The 23,063-nt window shown below is 55.4% G+C and overlaps 1 protein-coding gene across 3 annotated transcripts in view; it reads right to left on the reverse strand.

The window, feature by feature from the left end:
* Positions 1 to 23,063, reverse strand: part of CERS4 (ceramide synthase 4) — a 35,103-nt gene that overhangs the window by 11,860 nt on the left and 180 nt on the right. For 2 of the 3 annotated variants that reach the window (XM_047095373.1, XM_047095371.1), the window contains exon 1: positions 22,615 to 22,775. The exons of the other annotated variant lie outside the window; for it this stretch is intronic. The gene's annotated coding sequence lies outside the window, so the exon portion shown is untranslated. Of the gene's footprint in view, positions 1 to 22,614; positions 22,776 to 23,063 lie in introns of those variants that run through there. 3 annotated transcript variants of the gene reach the window in all.

The following is a 23,063-nucleotide window of genomic DNA, read 5'->3' on the forward strand; positions in this document are numbered from 1 at the left end:
GTTCTCCGGTGTCCAGAACAGCTTTCCGTCGCTGTGGGACAGTCCCTCCAGTGCAGCCCAGGACGACAAGGGAAATCCGCGATTCCCTTCCTGACCGCCCGCCCTTCCAGGTGTGAATGTCGCTGTCTCGCTTGCTACGTGACTGCGGTTGGGCAAGAGGGTCCCCTGCATGACCCCGTGTGCCACGGAAGTGGAGCCTCCTTCCGCCAAGAAAGCTTTCCAGTGGCCGTCTGGATGAGTCTGAGCAGCTGTGACCTTTCCTGAGATCCATCTATCGATCGATCGATCGATCTACCTACCTACCTACCTACCTTTTAAAGTTTTAAGTAATCTCTACACCCAACATGGGGCTTGAACTCACAACCCCCTGAGATCAAGAGTCACATGCTCTTTTGACTCAGCCAGCCAGGCGCCCCACCCCTTCCCAAGATCTTGAGACAACTGTCCAGACCCCCACACTGGTCCCCACTTAGGGTGTTCATCCTTAACGGCCATCTGTCCATCTGCCTTCTTCCCTGCCATTCATTCACTGTCCATCCATCTGTCCATCCATCCATCCATCCACCAATCCACCAACCAGTTATCCTTCCATCCATCCGTCCATCCGTCCGTCCGCCTGCCCAGCTGTCCCTCTACCCATCTATCCCTCTACCTGTCAGCCCATCCATCCATCTGCCTGCCCAGCTGCCCATCCGTCTGTCCATCCATCCACGAGGTGTTCTCTGATCAACTTATGCATGCCAGCATGGGGCTAGGTGATGAGGATACAGCAGGGAAAAAAGGAGACACATTCCTGTCCTCATGGAGCTCAGAGCCCAGCAGGGACAGCAGCCAATGCACAAGTAAACATTCATGAATGAGGTAACACGGTGTGATGGAACCTGGCAGGAAATACACAGGTGGCCATGGCTTTAAGTGAGGTGGCCAATGAAGGTCTAATGAGATACCCTCTGACGTGAAACCCAGAGGTGAGGAGGGCCTCGGTTTATGCAGAAGAGGGTACTGGTGGTCGGGAGGGGCTTTCAGAGGCACAAGCAGCAGGTGCAAAGGCCCTGAGGCAGGACTGAGCTCAGAGTGTTGAGGGAACAGCAAGAGACCCCTGTGGCTGGAGCAGGGTGAGTGAGGGGGAGAGAGGAAGGAGGGAAGACCAGGGAGGGGGGACAGGGGCAGGTCACCCAGGGCCCACGGGCTGCAGGGAGGAATTTGGATGATTTCCAACATTTACGATTAAACATTTCAAACCTACAGAAAAACCGAAAGAATTTACCGTGAACACCCGTAACCCACCACCAGATGCTACCACCCACATTTTGTCCCATTTGCTCTGTTGCACATCTGCTGGTGCATCCGTCCGCCCCTCCATCCGCCCCCCTCGCCCCCTGCCCCCCTGCCATCGGGCCACTTACTCTTCTGGACGCACTTTAAAATCAGCAGCAGACGTCAAGCCATATCACCCCTACATATTTCAGCATGCAGATCCTTAGCAAGGGTTTAATATTTGCTTATGGTTTTTTTTTTTTTTCATTCAAGGTAAAATTTACTAGAGCAAAATGCATCAATCTTCCGCGTAGAGTCGCCTCTGGCAAATACAGGTACCTGTGTCATGCAGCCTCCCGTCCCGCCACAAAGCTCTCGTGCGTCTTCCCCCCTTCCCGGTCAATCTCCATATCCCCCATCCAAAGGTAACCTCTGTTGGGGCTCGAGTGGGATCCCTGGGTCACGGGGCAGTCGCCTGTTTCACTTCATAAGCAACTGCCAAACTGTTTTCTGGGGTGGCTGGACCATTTTCCACCCCCCGCCCGTGGAGTCTGGGGGTTCTGTGGCCCTTGGTTTTATTTTAGATACAATGACAAGCTGTGGGGTACTGGCGCCCGTGTGGGAAGTGGCCTTCTGGAGGCCGGAAGGGGGTGATGTCCACCGGAAGGAGGTGGAGAGGAGGGGCGCAGGTTCCCAGAGACTTTTTTTTTTTAATGTTTATTTATGTATTCATTTTTAAAGTAATCTCCACGCCCAACGCGGGGCCCTGGAACTCACGACCCTGAGATCAAGAGTCGCACGCTCTACCTGCTGAACCGCCAGCCAGGCGCCCCCCTCGAGAGACACTGGAGGTCAGCGGTCTGAGACGGGGGCTTGTGGTGCTGAAATCAAGGTTGGGCAGGGCCGCATTCCTTCTGGAGGTGGAGAGAACCCATTCCTGCCTTTTCTGGCTTCTAGAGGCCACTGTACTCCCTGGAAGGCTGCGCCCTCTGTCTTCAAAGCCCACATCTCTCTCCCTGACCCTCCTGCCTCCCTCTATCAAAGACCCCTGGGGCGCCTGGGTGGCTCAGTCCCTTAAGCGACCGACTCGATTTCGGCTCAGGTCATGATCTCAGGGTTCACGAGACCAAGCCCCGCGTCGGGCTCTGCGTTAAGCATGGAGCCTGCTTGGGATTCTCTCTCTCCCTCTCTCTCCGCCCCTCCTCGCTTGTGCGTGCTCTCCTCAACGCCCCCTCCCCCTCCAAAAAAGACCCTTGGGATGACACTGGGTCACCAGGGAATCCAGGGTCACCCCATCTCAAGGTCAGCTGATTAGCAACTTCAACTGTCCTTTGCCACACGAAGCTTCCAGGATTAGGGACGTGGGTATCTTAAGGGGGCAGTACTCTGCCTACCACAGTGCCGGACATCGACAAAGTGGCTGCTCTCTAGGGACAGTGACCAGAAGGGGGACGTGGGGTTGCCCAGGGTTGGCATGTTCTGTCTCCTGGTCCGAGTGCTGTTCAGGTTGAGAAAATTCACTGAGTTATGCATCTACAACGTGGGCCCTTTTCTCTCCGCAAATTAAAATGTTTGCATTTACTTTTTTATGTTTATTTATTTATTTTGAGAAAGAGGGAAGCAGAGAGAGAGGGAGAGAGAATCCCAAGCAGGCTCTGTGCTGTAGGAACAGAGACTGATGCGGGGCTCGATCTCACGAACCGCGAGATCATGACCTGAGCCGAAATCAAGAGTTGGACATTTAACCGACTGAGACACCCAGGCGCCCCTAAATGTTTTGTTTAAAACGTCTATAATTCTGGAGGCGCCTAGGTGGCTCAGTCGGTTAAGCGGCTGTTTCTGGCTCAGGTCATGATCTCACGGTTCATGGGTTCGAGCCCCACGTCGGGCTCTGTGCCGTCTGCACGGAGGCTGCTTGGGATACACTGTCCCCCTCTCTCTCTGCCCCTCCCCCGCTCGTTCGTTCATTCTCTCTCTCAAAAATAAATGGGTAAAAATAAATTAAATAAAAAGTCTATAATTCTGTTCTGTTTGTTGTTGTTGACGTTTTTAGTAGGCTCCACATCAAGCCAATGTGGGGCTTGAACTCACGACCCTGAGATCAAGACCTGAGCTGAGATCAAGAGTCAGATGCTTAACCGACTGAGCCACCCAGGCGCCCCGAGTCTACCCTTCTGATTCCGGTTCCAATGGGTGGGCTTCTCCCCACCACGGCCCCAGCTAGCTGTCCTACAACAACGCAACAACGGAGACGGCATCAGATCCCACAGGTCAAGGGCTCAGTCCTACAAGACCGTCCCCCCCCCCCCCCCCTTCAGACACCAACTGGGCCTAAATTATTATTACCTGTGCTTCTGACCAACTGGCTATAAATCAGAGGTTCCCAGGACCCCCTCCTTGGGTTTGATTAATTTGCTAGAGCAGCTCGCAGAACGCCGAGAAACACGCTGATTAGATCACAGTTCTCGTGCAACGGGACACAACTCAGGAACAGCCAGATGGAAGGGATGTTGAGGGCAAGGCATGGGGAAGGGGCACCCATCTCCACATGTACCAACCCCCCCCCCCCCATTTCCACGCATTCGCCAACCAGGAAGCTCTCTGAACAACGCCCTTCGGGTTTTCACGGAGGCTTCGTCACAAAGGAGGCTGGATGAAATCATCATTCACTGGTGACTGAGTTCACCTGCAGGCCCTCTCCCCTCCCTGGAGGTGGGACCAGGGGGCACTGAAAGTTTCTACCCTGGGTTCACAGTTGCTACCTCTGGCAACCGGGGGCTTTCCCAAAGCCACCTTGTTAACATAACCAGAGACTGCTCGATCGGTCTTATCACAGGAAATTCTAAGGGTCTGGGAAGCTCTGTGCGAGACCAGGGACAAAGACCAGGCACCTATTTCTTATAAATCACAATAGGACAAGTCAAATGGAGAAAAAAGAAAAAGCCTCAGAGTCCGAGTCTCAGAGCCAGCAGGGCTGACGTTCAAGTCCACGGGGACGTGTGGAATAGCGCAGGGAGGGGCGGAGACAAAGGACCAGGTTGTGAGGCATCTGGCAATCAGCGAGGTGACTGATAATGGCAGTGCCACCAGTGGACACCCTGGCAGCAGCTTGACAAGCGGCCGAGGGTGTGCGACCGTGGCTAGCCTAGACCTACGAGACTCGGGCGTCCCAGACAGAACGGACAGATGGGTAGGTGGACGCAGGGACGTCTGCCCGGGCGGTTGAGCTCTCTAGGAGAGACCGTCTTCGCTAACAGGCAAGGTTGGCTTGATCCCACACACCCACAGGGGCACAGGGACACGTGCCCAGGCCGGCATTCCCGCCTCCCAACCGGAGCCACACCCACTGCAGGGCATCTCCAACCCCCTCCTCACCCAGCGGACATCCCTCCCCCCTTCCCCCCCCCCCCCAGCACAAAGGAAGCGAGCGGGGAGTCCCGGGAAAGCCCCCAGCCAGCCAGAGCTGAAGCCAGAACCCAGGAGTCCAGGCCCCCAATGCCACGTTCTTCCCCCACTCAAGGGCCACCCATATCAGGATCCAGCACAGCTGTGACGCGCGCAAAAGCCGTGATGAGCTTGGGAGGAGGAAGAGTGCACACGGGCGATGGCATCTTCCAATCTGAGGCCTCGGCCGATGTCCCAGCTTCAAAGCCCACTGCCTGACGCTTCCTGCTCCCCCCACACCACAGGAGTTCCCACAGCTAGCTTTTACAACTGCTGTCCTCTGCCTAGAATGCCCGTCTAATAGTTATTGCCCTACGTTGGGTGCTGAGGACACTGCATGGTGAGGGAACAGGCAAGGGCTCTGCCTCCACAGGGCTTACACCCCTTCCTTGTCTGTCTGGCAAACTCCTACGCATCCTTCAAAACCCAGTTCATTTGTCACTTCCTCCTGGAAGTACCCCCCGGTTGCCCACGACCTTGGATTCAGTTCAAGCACATTCCCCCAGCCCTGCTTCACTCACTGTGATACTGGGAGCTAGTCACAAAGTCTTTTTGGAACGGTGGGGGACGGAGAAGGAAGGAAGCGTGACCAGTCTGGAACTCCAGCACCCTCAGCTGAAGCAAGCCCAGGCAAACCTTTCTGGCATCCACGTCAGAATGATCCACCCGGACCGCAGAGGTCTTAGCCCCGGAAGCCCTACCCTGTCTCTAAAGTGTCTGTCCCCTCCCACCCCTCCACCCTCTCGATAAAGAAGAGACACTGTGGCGTGAGAAGAGAACAGGGTCTGGAGCCCAGCAGACGGGCCAGAGTCCCAGCTGCAATGCAACCTCAGGCAGGCAACCAGGCTGCTCTGTGCCTCAGTTTCCCCATGTGTAAAATGGGATACCCACACGGCGTGGTGGGAATGACCCCTGGGGTAGAACGGGCACTACGTGTAACTGACTTCTGTATTAGCAGCAGAGAGGGCAGCGTGGGATGAGGGGCAGTCTGGGCAGGAGGGGTGCTGGCCTGCAGCAGGTTCTGGATGGTTCTTCCCAGAACCTCCTCGGCCTCTGCAGCCTTCCCTTAAAGCTGCAGCTAATAAACTCAGGCTGGGCTTGGCCAGGGCCACGGAGAGGTCATCTGGAGACTCACCGAGTGGCTGGTCCAGCCCAACCAGGCTGAGCCTACATCCCCATCACCCCAGCCCTGCCCCCAGTCTCCCAGCAGGACTGCTGGGTCTTGAAGCCTCTCTGGCCTCGCTCCCAGCCCTGCCCCTGCCACCTGGGAGCCAGACTCTGATAATCCTTCTTAGTGGCTAAAAATATCCCCAGACCGGGAGAGATTAGGGCTTCGGGCTGATGCGGGGAGGGAGGATGAGCAGAGGGTCCCTGTCCCCGCTCAGAGGTCCGAATGAGCTTACGGCTCCCTGTTGGTCCCCAGAACCTCCAAACGCCCCAGCCCCAGCAGAGCAGGGCTGTGCACGTAGGTTTGTTTTGTTTTATTTTAAGTCCAGCTGGAAACGCAGGACTTGCCTGGGTTGTGAAAAAGGAAATCAATTCAGACTCCAGATGTCTGGGCCGCCCAGGGACGGACACACACATACACACAGACTCCCGGCCCCTGCAGCCTGGCCTACTGCCTGGGGTCACCTGACTCCGGCTGGAGGCCCAGGCAGGGAACACATGATGTGCTAAGCGGGGGTTGTTTGTAGATAACCGCAGCCGCCCCTGCCCTGGGCCCTGGCTGTCCCCTCCAGATAGCCCTGGTTCCTCTGCTCTGGGCCTCTCTGCTCAGAGGCCCTGCGCGGTGCGAATGACCAGAGGGGGAGCCAGTCCAGGAGTCACTACCGTGCCGTTCTCTGCAAAGACCCCGAGGAGGGCCCCAGGTCCAGGGCTCTGCCTCACCCCAGCCCCTGCTATGCAGACACACGTGTGCCCTCCGCACTCCGGCTCTGTTGACACACCCTCCCTCACCGCGCTAACTCAACTTACTACGATGGCTGCTTGCCGGCCTTCTAATTCACCAAGCTCATTTCTGCCCCAGGGCTTTGCATGTGCTGTGTCCAACTCACCAAGCTCACTGTTGCCCCGGGGCCTTTGCACACACTGTCCCCTCACACAGCCCCGTGTCTGGCTCTGTCTCATTATTCATATCCCAGCTCACTCATCAGAGAAAACGTCTCAGATGGCTACCAAAGAAGCCTCTGTGTTACTCCGTCTCCATATCCTGTTCTGCTCCTTTAGTCTTCCTGTCCTATGTGAGCTCGTATTTACTAGTTTGCCCGTCTCACCTCAAGGCAGAAGACTCGTGAAGCCCAGAGTGTTGTTTTAGGCACCGCTGAATCCTGAGAATAGGGCCTGGTACAACGTTAGATGCCAACCGTTTGCTAAGTGGATGAATGAACGGGTGGTACAGAGACATGGACAGGTGGGTGGGCACGAGGGCTTTGGCACAGGTGGTCCGACTTTCTCGAGAAAGAAACCACCGGGGCACCTGGCTGGCTCCGTCGGGGGAACGTGCGGCTCTTGATCTCGGGGCTGTGAGTTCAAGCCCCACACTGGGTGCAGAGCCTCCTTAAAAAGAAACCATCTGCTTCGACAGGCAAGGTCAGCTTGATCCCCAGAACGCAGATCCACAGTCTCCCCATTTCCAGAACTGGGAAGCCCGGGCTCAGAGCAAGAAGCCACTGGTCATTCAGCCGGCCGGACCACCGACACTGGGGCCATGGGGGTCACTCTGCAGCTGCCTGGGGCTGGCCGTGGGCCACCCTGGTGGAATCCGCCCCCTCCTACGGCTCCGGGGAGCCCCCGCGCTATCCCACACCCAGACGCTGGGATGCCCAAGGGCTTTCCCCAGCGGTCCAGCCTCCGGGCCTTTGCATCAGCCGAGCCTTCAGTCTGAGATGCCTCCACCTGCTTTATTCAAGCCTAGTCTGTGCCTTAACCTGGCAGTGGGTATGTATGTCTTCATCATACTACCCTTTAAGAACTATAGATGCATTTTACATGCCACTTCATCTACGATGTTTTAATGAGTAAAAGTGAAGTAAGGTCTTTCATATCCTGAAATACAAATATTTTCTTCCACGTTCTTCTAATATTTATGTCATGTTTCTCAGACTTTGGAGTGTATCCGAAATTTACAAAGCACTTCTTTACAAACTCATCCTTTCGCTGTCTCCCCAGCGACTCAAAGTCGGTAGTTCTCAGAGGCAGATCAGAAGTCTGCAGTGTGGACAAGCGCCTCAGGCCCTCCATCTGTGCAGGGCCACCGGCAGGTGCTCCAAAGGACCAGGTCCTACCAGTGTTTCAAGACCTGGGTCAGATTCAATTTCTTCCTTAAGAACCCTTCTCTGCCCTTCCCACCCTCAGCAGAGCCCTGTCCCCATCCTGGCCCGGCCCCACCCTGCCCTGCCCCACCCCTGGGCCTTTCTTCAGAGATTTCTTCGGCCCTGGAACTTAGAAAGCTAGCTGGCTCTCAGTGTCCCCCTAGACCGTGAGAGCCAGGCCAGGGACAGACCTCTGGGGTCCCCAGCACCACCTAGCGTGGGGGTGTGTCGGGGGTGGGGTCAGTCTGGAAGGTTTCAAGACCAAGAAAGGAGAGGATCAGGTCTCTTGGAGTTTAAGGGGCGGGGGCGGTGGGATCTGTCACCGGCACAGGAACTGATCAAGCGTACAGCTTGGGGGTGAGGGGAGCCCTCTTGGGCTATTACAATAAAAACACAAATACAGCTTTATTGAGGGACCCCTGACATGCAAAAAACTGCACATCTGAAGTGTGTGGTTTGACATGTTCTGATGTATGTACATATGCATGAAATCATTGCCCCAGTCAAGATAATGAACACATCCATCACTCCCCAGATGTCCCTGTGCCTTTTTGGAGTCTATCCCTCTCTCCCTTCCAGTGAAAACTTGCAATCCTGATGTCTAACAGTTGGAGATCAGAAGCCTCAGGGTTCCATATGATGAAATCTTTTTTTTTTAAAGTTTATTTTTAAGAGAGGGAGGGAGCGTGAGCGAGCGCGCACAAGTTGGGGGGGGGGGTGCGCAGAGAGAGGAGACACAGAGTCCGAAGCAGGCTCCAGGCTCCGAGCTGTCAGCACAGAGCCTGACGCAGGACTCGAACCCATGAACTACGAGATCATGACCTGAGCCAAAGTCGGATGCTGGATGCTTAATCAACTGAGCCATCTGGGTGCCCCACAATGAGATCTTACGTTATAATTTGAAAGGAGGAGGAAGACACAACATGGAGGGGCCCTGGGGACATTACATTCAGTTGAGCTAGCCAATCACAACAAGACAGATACTGTTCGATTCTGCTACAGGGGGTCCCTGGAGGAGTCCTGTCCACAGAGACAGGAAGTAGACGGTGGGAGGCGGGGGAGGGGGTGAGGAGTCGGTGTTTCATGGGGATAGAGTCTCAGTTTGGGGAGATGAGAAAGTTCTAGAGACGGATGGACAACAATATGAATATTTTAACAGTACTGAACTGTGTAAAATGGTCAAGATCGGGGGCGCCTGGGTGGCTCAGTCTGACTCTTGATGTCATCTGAGGTCATGATCTCACATTTCATGAGTTTGAGCCCCGCATCAGGCTCTGAGCTGACAGTGTGGAGCCTGCTTGGGATTCTCTCTCTGTCCTGTCTCCCTCCCTCTCAAAAATAAATAAACTTAAAAAAATTTTTTTTTAATGTTTTATTTTATTTTATTTTATTTTTTTAAAAATTTTTTTTCAACGTTTATTTATTTTTGGGACAGAGAGAGACAGAGCATGAACGGGGGAGGGGCAGAGAGAGAGGGAGACACAGAGTCGGAAACAGGCTCCAGGCTCTGAGCCATCAGCCCAGAGCCTGACGCGGGGCTCGAACTCCCGGACCGCGAGATCGTGACCTGGCTGAAGTCGGACGCTTAACCGACTGCGCCACCCAGGCGCCCCTTATTTTATTTTTGAGACAGAGAGAGACAGATCGTGAGCAGGGGAGGGGCAGAGAGAGAGAGGCACACAGAATCCGAAGCAGGCTCCAGGCTCTGAGCTGTCAGCACAGAGCCCGAGCGGGGCTCAAACTCACAAACCGCGAGATCGTGACCTGAGCCGAAGTCGGATACTTAACCGACTGAGTCATCCAGGCACCCCTAAATAAACCTTTTTTTTTTTAAATGGTCAGGATGGTAATTTCTATGTTATGTGTATTTTACCACGGTTCACTTTTTTTTTTTTAATTTAAAAATTAACCAAAGGGACAAAAAGAGGAGGAAATGTTATACTCACGGACTTGGGGAGGGGGCAGTCAAGGAGTTGAAAAAAATAAAAGCAAAATGCAGGGGGCCACTGATGGCCTGATAAGTAATTTATGCAATGGAAAACCACCAGGAGAGCTCAGCTTCTGGGGGAGGCGGAGTTAGCCGCATCGGACCAGCCCCTCGGAGCCGAGAAACTCTACCTCGAAGCTAAAACCCCTCAGTACTGCATTGTCCAACGCACGGCAGCTACTAACAGCAGGGGCCTTTCTGAATTGCAATGAATGGAAATGAAATTTCAATTCAATTTCAAATTCAATGCCTCAGTTGCACCAGCGAAATGTCTATGCTCATTGGCCACATGTGGCTTGTGGCTACCCTAATAGGCAGTGCAGATAAGGAACATTTCCACAAGTCTGCTGGTGCTGCTCTAGCATGACCCAAAATAGGTAGCAGTTGGAGGGGAATCTATACCAGGGATAAGGGAACGGCCCAGGGCGCGTTTCCTTTTTTACTGTTATTCACTGGAAATAGAAGCCGGCTTGAAAAATGAGAAGACAGAACCCAGAAAGACGACAATAACTCAATGGGACAGGACACGCAGGAAAGGAGAAAGCCAGAAAAAGGAAGTCCCAAATTCTACACAAAAATTCTGTGCAGTGGTTCAGGGCAGGCTCCAACCAGCCTAGCTAAGGCTAAAAGAAAGGAAGTGAGGGATGCCTGGGTGGGCTCAGGCAATTAAGTGTCTGACTCTTTTTTTTTTTTTTTTTTAATGTTTATTTATTTTTGAGAGAGACAGAGACAGAGCGTAAGCGTGGGGGAGGGGCAGATAGAGAAGGAGACACAGAATCTGAAGCAGGCTCCAGGGTCGGAGCTTGTCAGCACAGAGCCTGATGCAGGGCTTGAACTCACGAACCGTGAGATCTGACCTGAGCCGAAGTCAGATGCTTAACCGACTGAGCCATCCAGGCATCCCAGTGTCTCACTCTTGATTTTGGCTCAGGCCATGAGATTGAGCCCTGCATCGGACTCCACGCTGAGTGTGGGACCTGCTTCGGATTCTCCCTCTCCCCCTGCCCCCCTGCTCATTCTCTCCCTCTCTCTCTCTGAAAAATAAATAAACCTAAAAAAAAGAAAGGAAGAAAGGAAGTGAGATCTCACCTGTCACCCACCATAAGGAAAACAGACTTTTAGAGCTTGAGTCCAGACAGGTTAATTGCCTGATAAAAAATGCATTTTTAAAAAAGCCGTGCTCTCCAGAGGAACACAACAGAATCCAGAGTCTCCCCAACACATCTTGACAATGTCCAGAATACAACCCCAAATTACTTGACCCTTGAAGAAATAAGGCAACATGACCCATACGCAAAGCAGAAGGAAATTAATGGGGACTAACCTGTGAAGTGCCCCAGATGTTGGAATAAGCAGGTAAGGATTTGGAAGCAGCTATTATAAATCTATTCAAAGATGTGAAGAAAAAAATAGCTACTACTGAATGAATAAGAAACCTCAGCAGAAAAGCAGAAAAATGAACCAAACGTAACTTTTTTTTTTTTTTAAGTAGCCTTCACACCCAGCATGGAGCCCAATGTGGGGGTTGAACTCACGACCCTGAGATCAAGACCTGAGCAGAGATCAAGCAAGAGTCAGACACTTAACTGACTGAGCCACCCAGCTGCCCCCTAAATGTAAATTCTAAAACTGAAATTACTTGAAATTAAAAAGTCACATGTGGGCTTGATTGCCTATCAAAGAAGATAAAAGAAAGAGTTAATAAATTTGAAGCTAGATAAATCCTAAACATCCAAACTGAAGAACAGAGAAGAAAAAACAAAGATGAAATAAAAATGTGCCATCTGGGGTCTCCTGGCCGGCTCAGTCGGCAGAGCGTGCAACTCTTGACCTCAGGGTCATGAGTTTGAGCCCCACGTTGGGTGTAGAGATCACTTAAAAATAAAATCTTAAAAAAAACAATGTGCCATCTGGAAATAGACAGTGGTGACGGCTGCAGGATACTGTGAATGCACTCAATGCTACTAAGCTGCACACTTAACAGTGGTTAAAATGGTCAGTGTTACATTTTGTATATTTTACCACAATTGGAAAAAAAAAAAAAGTAGAGTCTCAGTGACCTTTGGGACATTATCAGATCTAATTAGAGTCCCAAAAGGAGAAGGAAACAAGAACGGAGCCAGAAAAAATATTTAAAGGAATACGAAGAGACTTTTTATCTTCTCCCATGGCCACATATATGCAATTTAAGTCACAGAAATAGGCTATAAGGATTATATTCTTATATGTCTGTGTGTGTGTGTGTGTGTGTGTGTGTGTGTGTGTGTATACCCATAATCAGGAGAGTTATTATATCAGGAAGTCGGGGGAGGGAGGAGCTGGTCTGCTTGTTTTGGGATTCAGGGATTTTTTACAAGGAATGTTTCAGGGTGACTTAAATTTTTTTTAATTGTGGTAGAAAACGTAGAACATAAAAATATACCATCCTATTTTTTTATTTTTATTTTATTAAAAAAAATTTTTTTTTCAACGTTTTTATTTATTTTTGGGACAGAGAGAGACAGAGCATGAACGGGGGAGGGGCAGAGAGAGAGGGAGACACAGAGTCGGAAACAGGCTCCAGGCTCTGAGCCATCAGCCCAGAGCCTGACGCGGGGCTCGAACTCACGGACGGCGAGATCGTGACCTGGCTGAAGTCGGACGCTTAACCGACTGCGCCACCCAGGCGCCCCCATCCTATTTTTTTAACGTTTACTTTCGAAAGAGAGCGAGCGAGCGCATGGGGGAGGGACAGAGAGGGGAACAGAGGACCTGAAGCAGGCTCTGAGCTGTCAGCACAGAGCCCGACGCGGGGCTCGAACCCACGCACCGTGAGATCATGACCTGAGCCGAAGTCGGACGCTCAGCCGACTGAGCCGCCCAGGTGCCCCCATCCTTACTATTTTGAAGCGTTTAGCTCAGTGGTATTAAATACAGTCATATTGTTGGGCAACCATCAGCACCATTCATCACCGGGGTTTTGTCTTGCAAAACTGAAACTCTGTCCCCATTAAACACTAGCTCCCCACTCCTCCACCCCCAAACCCTGGTCACCCCTATTCTGCTTTGTTCCTATGGATTTGATGACTCTAGGGACCTCCCACAGGTGGAATCATACGATATTTGCCCTTGAATGACTAGCTTATTTCACTGAGCATAGGTCCCAAGGTCCATGTTGCAGCAGCTGTCAGAACGTCCTGCCTTTTAAGGCTGAGTAAGGTTCTAGGGTGTGTATATATTAAAGGTGACTTTTTAAATAGAAAATCACATGAGTACAGAAGGAACATAAAGGTTCCCACCGAAGGGGTGCTTGGCAGAGGAGATACGGGCTCAGAGGGGGCATTTCTAGCTGTCAGTACGCACCCCCCCCCCTCAGCTGACCATTAAGAAACCGATTCCCAATCCAGGTCAGCCCCTTCAGCAATGCCAGAGAACTGTGGGTTCCAGGTTACACTCTGATGGCACCCCTTATTCACCCGATCTCGTCTAACACCTGCCTTACTTCTCCCACCAGCTGGCCGCTGGGCCCCTCTGCCGCTCCCTGGTGACAGCGTACATGGGGCCAGGTTCAGGTAGGGCCAAGTAGCAGCAAAAGCCAGACTTCTTTTTGGGACAGCAGGCCTTGCCCATACACGTACCGGGGATTGCCCAACATGCCTGGGGTGCTGGTACCATGCCAGGTGTCACCCACAGAGGCTTGCCCCAGGGCAGGATCTGTGCCCTACCAAGTGCCCTACCTTCCTACGCTGGAAATGTTAGACATGCCCTGAGGAAGATGCTGTCAGGGTCCCCATTTCGTGGATAAGCTGAGTCTCAGAGACTCTGAGTCATCTACCTGGGGTCACACACTGGCAAACAGCTGGAGTTTGAACTCTCATCTACACCACTGGGCATCCCAGATGCACACGGGCTCACGGAACCTCAGCTCACTGGCGGCCACCCAGGCATTCTTGGAAAGCAGACCCTGCCTTCGTGCCTGTATGTCACTCTGTCTCCACCTCACTCCCGCCCACTCGGCCTAGGTCCCCAGGGACTCCCCCCACCTCCCTGGCCAAGCGCGGCCCGCGTGTCCATGACCTCTTACTGCGTATCCGACCCCTCGTCTGCCCCTCCCTCGGAGAACGGAGGCGTCCCGGCTCCCCTCCCCTCTGCTGTCCCGTCTCTAACCCATGCTGGGTTTCCTCCCCTCTGGCCCCAAATCCAGTCCTGGACCCCCATTGCCATCTGCTGTTGCTGGAAACTGTGATCAGCACGGCTCCCAGGTCTCTCCCACAGCAAACCTGCTAAGCCAAGACCCCCAACTGCTCTCTCCCAGACGCATCGCACTCAAGCCCTCCCCCACCCGGGTGTGCTCTCTTCCTCCCCAGGCTTCCTGGCCATGGTCCCACCTTCCACCCAGTCTTTGGGGACAGGAATCTGGGAGTTGTCCCGGAGCCCTCCACACACGCCCGGGTCACGGAGCCCCTGCGATAGCATCCATCTGCCCCGTGACTAGCAAGCGGGTCCCTTCCCACTCGCGTCCCACGGCCACGCCCTCACGTCTCATGTCAGTAACTGTGGCCTCCTCCCCGGGGTCCCCGCCTCCGGGTTTTGCTCAGGCCGCCCTTCCAACGTGCAAATCAGACTCTTGGCTTGAAATCCCGCAAAAGTTCCTGCCCCCAGCACGTTGCCCACAGGTACGCCTCCGGATTTTTGCACGTGCTGTTCCCCCAGCCAGTGATGCCCTCCCTTCTGCCTGCCAAGGCCTCCTGGTTCTTCACGACTCTGCTCTCAGACACGTCCACCAGGAAGCCCCCCAGGCTAGGTTAGGGAGCCCTCCCCTCCATCCTCCCCACAACCCCGGCCTCTCCCATCTGTGCATCAGGCACCCACCCGTCTCCTTCAGAAGGCGAGTTTTGTTTTTCAGTACATTTATCTTCAGAAGAAACTTCCCCTCCCTCCCCTGAAGAGAAAGCCAGCGTCAGTGTCCCATGTGGACAGGGACCATAAGACAACCAACAATGAAAACAAGACGACGTTCGGTCCTGGCCCGCCGGCACCTGATGCTGATGAGGCTGTCAGCCCAGGTCCAAGCCTTCCTCGTCAAGGGGAGGGTGGCAAGCGCCTGTCACCTGGGCCTTAAAGGTCCAGTGGCAGCATGGGAGGCTCAGGCCTCGATGTCCGTCCGAAGGGAGTGATTCTGTGAACTCTCCTCCCTCGTGGGCTGTCCTTGGGATTTCGCAGGTGAGGAAAGTGCTGCCCAGGAGCTCATCGGTGGGCTGGCATCTGGGAGGGGACAGGGGCGGGGGGGGGGCAACCTGATCTGGGAATCACCCACCTTGGCAGGAATTGGGGGACAACCAACCCAGCGGGGGGAGGGGACAAGAGCCCTTTGGGCAAACCTCCAGGTGTGGGACTCTGAGAAAGTGCCTTCTGAGCATAAAGAGGGGTGACGATGGGGAAGGGCAGGGCCTTAAGGGCTCTGGAGCTGCAGCACCCCCAGGCACCTCCTCCCCACTCCGACCTCCACGCACCTGTCCGGGTTCTGGGTCAGGTACTGGCAAACAGTGACTGTTGGGAGTCCACAGGCCTGGGCAGATCTGCTCCTGCCGGATGGTGTCAGGCGAGCGGTACCTCCTGTCCTCCTATGAACTGCCACCATCCCGCCAGCCTGCCTAGGAAGGGTGGGGAGCCCGTGCAGGGCACATGTGAGCACTGGTCATCCTCTCCAGGTGGGGTAGGGCTGCGGGGCTGGAGCATGGGGTGGAGAGAGAGAGGGGTCCCCCCGCCCAAACGCTGTCTATCTGGGGGCCCTTTAAGGACCAGAGGTGTTTGCATAACTAGAGGCCAAGCCACTGCACTTCCTCCCAGATGTCGGTTGAGGGGAGCCCCTCCTCCGGTAGGGGATGCACACAGATGCAGGGCTGTGCACTCATGCAGGGCGAGGCAGTGGTGGGGGATGGAGGGCGGCTGGGGCGCGCAGGGCAGACCGCTTTTCCCCACCCAGCCCTCAGCAGCACACAGCACAAAGTACAAGCCTGTCCCTTCCCCCTGCCCGGCACCCGGAGGACGTCCTGTAGCCACCCAGACAGCCCCTACTCCCACCCATGGTTCTTAGCCAGCGTCCGTGGCCGGACTCCCAGGGTCGGGTCAGATTTCAGAAATACCACTCCAATGCAATACCCAGATGTCCCCCTTGGCCCGAGTCACTAGCCACCATTCCTGCAGCCCTTCAAGTAACCAGCTTGCCTGTTGTTGCTTCCAGGAAGCCTTCCAGGACTTCCAGGCTGCATCAGGGGGCCTGTGGATCCTCCATTTGGTCCACATTATTTTTCCTTGTAACTGCCCAGGGACGTGTCTATCTCCCCAACGAACGGGGTGGGTGTGGGGGGGCTCTCCAACGAACAGGATCCGATTCCTCTCTGTGTCTGCTCTCAGCTCTAACTCTGGCCCCAGCTCCCGTATTACCTCCTCAGAAGACCTAAGTTTGGGCAGCACAAGTAAGGCAACAAAGAATGCCTTAGTAAGCAACAGATACAACGTAGCCAAAACTTACAAGGGGTGGTGCTTAAAGAGTATTTCAGTAACAACAGAGACATCCAGTCTCTGCCTCCGAAGCAGGAGTGAACTATCTATCCTATGAATGAAAAAGTCAGTGGCTGCACACACCCATGCAGTTCTGGTTTCTAAATACTCTGTGCCCGATCTCTAGGCAATATTTGAGCAACGCTGTGTGCAAATGACTTACGTGCTTGTCAGATTTCCCCAAGGTCCCAAGCCGCGACCCCTTCACCTATTTCCAGAATTTCAATCAGGTATGTTCACTGAGTCTCGGAGGAATACTGTCCAAAGTTGAAATAGGTGAGCAGCTACCTGCCCTGTGGCTCACGCCCCGGTCTCGATCCAGAAGTTACCACAAGCATCTTTGACATGTCATCAACGCAAGCGCCACGGCTCTTGCTGTCTGAAAATCCTCAAACCCCAGAGCCAACTTCACCAAAACGTAGGACCAACCACTCACTCAGGCATGTAAGTACGAGGCTTTGTTTCCCGTGCTAGTCCTCTGGGCTCTTAGAGTTCAGAAACACATCCCAGTGAATCAATCGCACCATTTCTGCAGAGTGGTGTGAATTTCATCGTGTAAGAAGGTTACAGTAAATACACAATTACTCCAAGCACGTGCACGGGTACAACCACGCCTCCTCAGAATGTGCAGACCAGGGGAACCTCTGGACCCTCCATGCACGTGAAAGGGAGACATGGCCGTGGAGACACTGGACTTTAGTGTCAGAAATGAGCCCCTTTGCGAAACAGCACTGGTAACGTACATCCTCAAGGGTCCTGGCATTTGTCCCGGATAATGGCCCACCAAAACCTTTTTCTTTTTATTCAAAACTGAAAGATTCAGGGGCACCTGGGTGGCTCAGTTGGGTAAGCCTCTGACTCTTGATTTCCGCTCAGGTCATTATCTCACCATTCGTGGGGACAGAGCCCCGCTGACAGCACGGAGCCTGCTTCGGATTCTGGGTCTCCCTCTCTCTCTGCCCTTCCCCTGCTCATGCTCTCTCTCTCTCTCTCTCTCTCTCAAAAATAAACAAACGTTAAAAAAATACAAAAGTGAAAGATTCAAAATCCATCAAGAGGGGGAAAAAGTGACCTCCTCAGAGAGGCTCTGCCCCCCCAGCCTCTTACTCTGAACACATTTCTGGAAAATTCTAGGAACATGTGGGAAAGTTCCGAGTGTCCTGACTTGGGGCCTAAATTGCCCTCAGCTGCTTCCAGTCTCTGGCTAGCCACTCCACACACCCCCCCCAACACACACACACACACACACACACACACTCATTGTATGCCAGGGGGCTGGGGTCATAGCAGGAAACACACTACATGAGGATCCCAGCCCTCATGGAGCAGAGGTCCTGGACGGGGTGAGGGTTGGGGGTGGCAAATACTATACATTTTATTATTAATTTATTTCATTATTCTGGATAGTGGAGAGAAAAATAGGGCAGGAAAAGAGATCAGAAATGGGCAGTGGGGGCTGCAATTTTTTTTTTTAATTTTTTTTTCAACGTTTTTTATTTATTTTGGGGGCTGCAATTTTATTTTTTTCAACGTTTTTTTTTTTTTTTTTAATTTATTTTTGGGACAGAGAGAGACAGAGCATGAACGGGGGAGGGGCAGAGAGAGAGGGAGACACAGAATCGGAAACAGGCTCCAGGCTCTGAGCCATCAGCCCAGAGCCTGACGCGGGGCTCGAACTCCTGGACCGCGAGATCGTGACCTGGCTGAAGTCGGACGCTTAACCGACTGCGCCACCCAGGCGCCCCAGGGGGCTGCAATTTTAAACAGGAAGGTCAGGATGGTCTCTCTAAGAAGACACGAGGAAGCCACAGGGATAGAGCATTCTCGGCAAAGGGGACAGGCTGTGTAAAGGCCCTGAGGCCGGGCCATGTGCAGTAGCTTCGAGGCACAGAGAGGAAGCCCACAGGAACAGAGGGGCATGTGGGAAGAGGTCAGGGCAGGGGGGCGACAGCCTTATACTACGACCCGCCCTCACCAACATCTCAGATGAAAAAGGAGATCCAGACGCAGATGTTTCCAGAGCTCATCCTGCCTGCTCTCCCTCTCTGTCACTGTCTTTGTTCCCTGCCATCTCCTAATAGTTTAGTGAGACTCCCTTGCGCCCGCGGTGGCTCCTGAGCGCCTGCGGGGATCGTCGTCATAACTGAGCCAGGGCCAAAAAGAACTGCCCTTAGGCACACCCATCCCCAGTGTAGACAGGGATGGGGGTGGGGAGGGCAGTCGTGGCCACAGCCTCCTGGCTCTCAGCAGGACCCCCAACCAATCCAGGTTCCGGAGTCCGAGGCTCTGAATCCTCTCATTAAAGCCTCTGAAGCTGGTAGGGTTTGGGGTCTGCCTGGCTCAGTAGTGGGGGTGGGAAGGGGAACCAGATCCAGGTGACCAGGCCCTCGTCCACATGCCTTACAGGGAGGGGCGGGGAGGGGGCCGAGTCCTTTCTCCTCCACCTGCAAAGGGAGTGACAGCAGGCCGATGGCAGGGCCGCCCTCACGACACTCCTGCTCTGGTGTTTGCTGACCGCCATCCGGCATCCCTGTCCCCTCTCTGAGGGTGTCCCGCTCCAACCCCCAGCTCGGGGCCCTGCCGGTCACTGCCGCTGCCCCCGCCCTCCAAACCCCCACCTGAGCCCTCTCCCTGGCTACTTCAGTGTTTCCGAGAAGTCTCCCAGGTCAGCTGAGCCCCACCACATGCAGGGGGAAGGCGGAAGCCTGCCCCCCACCCCGCTGGGAAAGGGGGTGGATTTGCTCCCTTCCTCCTGCCAGCAGCCGCCTCGGCCATCAAGGGTTCCGGAAATGACCACCGTAGGGAGGCCACAAAGCAGCAAAGCAATGCCCCTGCAAACTGCGAAGAGGTAGGGCTCAACTCCTCTTACCCTTCAAGCGAGGACCCTCCCAGGGCCTGCTGTTACTGGACCCGGGAGCCCTGAGACCTTCAGTCTCGTCGTCTGCCCCTCTGCCCACTCTCCTCCTTGCTCCCTCTGCTCCAACCCCCCCCCCTCTGCCCCCCCAACATTACTCCTCCAAGTAGTGTGCAGCAAGGAAGCTTCCTTTGGTGCACCGCTCGTCCCCGGTGCCTTCCGGTGCAGGTACTTCATAAATGCGTGCTGGATGAATAAATGACGGACGTAAGGGTGAAGAGGGGTGGGGCCAAGCGCAGGGCAGAGGGGTTCTCCAAGGTGTGGCTGGCAGGCACGTGGCCCCCCTCCTCAGACACACGGTCAGGGGATCCTGGGGCAAAATATGCGTTTGGGAGCCCAAGATGGGATGGGGAGAGAACAAGCTCCCGGCCATTCATTGTGGGGAACTGGGGTGACAGCCTCATATTAACAAAGGTATAAAGTCGAGATTGAAGGAGGAGAAAGACCTCCCAGATGCCACTCTGGTCAGAGCCTCTTCAAGGGTGGCAAAGAAGAGTCCATCTGGGGGCATCTGGGTGGCTCAGGTGGTTGAGCGTCGGACTCTCGATTGTGGCTCAGGTCATGATCGGGAGTTGGAGCCCCGCATCAGGCTCTGTGCTGAGCCTGCATGGGATTCATTCTCTCTCTCTCTCTCTCTGCCCCTCCCCTGCTCGTGTGCTGGCATGCACCCCGGTGCTCTCTCTCCCTCTCTCAAAAGTAAATAAATACACTTAAAAAAAAAAAGAGAGAGCCCATCTGAATGGCTTGGGGTGGGGTGGGGTGAGGGTGGGAAGGACAGTCAAGTAAGGGAGTAGAAGTCCTGCCACTGAATTATTCACGCAGAGGATTCAGAAACTCAGCTGGGCTGGCCATTTCCTTCTTTTTTTTTTTTTTTTAAACGTTTATTTATTTTGAGAGAGAGAGAGGGTGCACGCGTGCGCATACGCGCAGGTGAGAGGCAGAGACAGAATCCCAAGCAGGCTCTGCACTGTCAGCACAGAGCCCAAAGAGGGGCTCGATCCCACCAACCCTGAGATCATGACCTGAGCCGAGATCTAGAGTGGACGGTTAACCCACTGAGCCACTGGCGCCCTTCCTCCTTTTTCCCCAGAGCCCTTGCCAGCTACTCCATTTCGTCCTGCCCTCTCTCTACCCCCTCCCCCACCCCCCCATGGGGACCTCTCCCAACCTCCAGCCTCGCTTCTTCAAAGCCCGCCTCCAAGCCGGCTGCGGAGCAGGGACACTCGCACCCGAACCTGTTCCCCGATCAGTGGCCGTTCCACTCCGCCCCCCACCCCCGCCCCCTTCAAATCTCTCCGGGATCCAGGCGCCTCTCACTCAGCTCCATCGCGATCTGGACCAGTCAGCTGCCTCCATGCTGCTCTCAGCTCCTGCTTGTGGCTCCTCCCATGCACCCCCCAGTCTCTCCCCACTGGAGTCCCTCTGCTCTGTTACCTCATAGGCGTCCTCAGTGACCCACCAATGGTCACCTCCTCCGAGAAGCCTTCCCTGACCCCTCCCCAGGCTGAATCAGGCCCCTCCTCTGGGCTCCCTCCCCCCACACATCCAGGCATCTGCCGTTTCATCAGCTGCTTATTAGCAGCTGGGCACCACACTCGCCTCTGAGGTGACGACGGCTATTATTTCCATTTTACAGGTGAAGAAACTGAGGCGAGAAGGAGGTGAAGTCACTAGCCTGAGGGCACTGAACTCATACAGGCAGGACAAGGTCAGAGGCAGCCTCCGGACAGCCGGAAAGGGGACAGCCTGCGGTGCCCAGATAAGAGCGGAGCATGCGCCCCGCCCCCCCCATGCCTGCTTTCCTGTGGGCATCCCAAGGGTGATGGCCCGTTCCCGCCCCCCCCTGCCAAATACAGGAGCCCAGTGGCTCCTGGGCCGAGTGATCACTCCAAGCCAGGCGCTGGGCCAACCAAACACTTTACACGCCTGACTCACTCAGTCTGCAGAAGGCAGGCCCTGGGTCTGGAGGTGGGCGCAGTTACACAGCGCTCCCATTTCTGAGAGCAGGCAGAAATGGGGGCTCCTCAGGCTGCGGGGGGGGGGGCGGTGATCAGCCAAGTCCTTTCCTAGCCAAGGCTTCCTCTGATCAGAACAACATTCCCAGGGATAGGTTCTACTGACCCATTTTACAGATGGGCAAACAGAAGCTCAGAAAACTTTCCCTGGGGTCACAAGGCCAGGTCAGCGACCAAATCTCCCAGCTCACTCCTACCGCCTCTCCCTTCCCCTCTCAAGACACTCGCATTGGGAGTAGGTGAGCCGGAAAGGCACGGAACGTTCTGGCTTGGCCCGCCCCGGCTCAGGTGTGCTGCGTGAGGCTCCTCGTACCCCTGCCCCAGCCATGCTGATTCACAGCAGCTGCTCTTGGAAGGGGGCTGAGTTGAGCCTGGGGACCTTCAGAGGCCACCCCACCCTCCAGAATGTGTTCCTCAGGCAGCCTCCCTAAAAGAGACCCAGGTCACCCTAGTGGGGCCAGCGCGGCCCCTGCACTCGGCCGCTGGACACCTCCCCTGGGTGTGGAGTTGGTCTCCAGGAGCCTCCCCCATCGGGCGGCATTTCAGGGCGTTCGCCAGTCAGACGCGGCCACAACAGCCCCACCCCACCTGCTTCTCCCTCAGTTTCCCCATCGCGGAATGAAAGGCCCCTGCGTGCCCCCAGCTGCCAGTGCCAGAAATCTCCTCCCAGCGTGTTACTTCACGCCCCACTTCTAAGCAGGCAGGGAATGCAGAGGACGTCTTCTGCCAGGATGCGCCCCCCCCCACCCGCTTTCCACCGCTCCTTCCAGGGGGGCGCAAACCAGCAGCCTCCTCCCGGGTCTCCTCCCATCCCTCCTGCCCACAGCACGGGGTCTTCCTAAGACACAACACGACCGGGGAGCTCACTTGGCTCTAAGCCTCCCGTGCCCCCCCCCCCACCCCAGACCCGAGAGCGGAATTCACTCACTCCCCGCCATCTTCGAGGCTCGGGCCAAACTCTCCCCACCTCCAAGCCTCCCTTCTCCGCGCTCCAGCCACGCTGGCCTCCTTTCTGCCCCGCAGACACACCGGGCTGGGCCCCGCCTCGGAATCTTGGTGCTTCCTGGGCCTCAGCAGCCCTCGCTGGCGGGTCCACTCAGCCCGGATGACACCTCCTCCGACAATCCGTCCCCCACCCCTTACCCCGTCTCCCCGAGGTGTCGTCTTCCCCGCACTCAGCGCGGGCTGGAGCGATCCGAGTCTGTTTACGCCGTTGCCAGCCGTCTACGCGGCCGGGCTGCGAGGCCAGGGCCCCGGCTGCGCCCCCAGCGCGGGCACGTCGGTGGCCCCCACGCAGGCGCTCGGTGTGGGCTCGCGGGTGTCAGACCCACACGCCCGCGGCGCTGCTCGCGTTCACACATCCGGATGCCCCCACCCCCACCCCGCGTCGCCGCGCCGGGCTCGCCCCCACTCCCGCCCGCCTCGCAGCCGCGTCCCCGGCGCTCGCGGCGCCGCGACCCTCGGGGGAGCAGGGCTCGCTCGGCGCGGCGGCCGGGGCCTGGGACCGGATGGGAAGCGCCGAGAGGCCGCCCGGGGGCGCGGTGATGGGGACCGGGGCCGCCATGGCCGCGGAGGCGGGGCCGGGGCTCGCC

Source organism: Lynx rufus, unplaced genomic scaffold (genome assembly GCF_022079265.1).
Source record: "Lynx rufus isolate CCGP_SWC_20201006 ecotype Redwood Valley unplaced genomic scaffold, mLynRuf1.p SCAF_4, whole genome shotgun sequence".
Classification (NCBI taxonomy): Eukaryota; Metazoa; Chordata; class Mammalia; order Carnivora; family Felidae; genus Lynx; species Lynx rufus.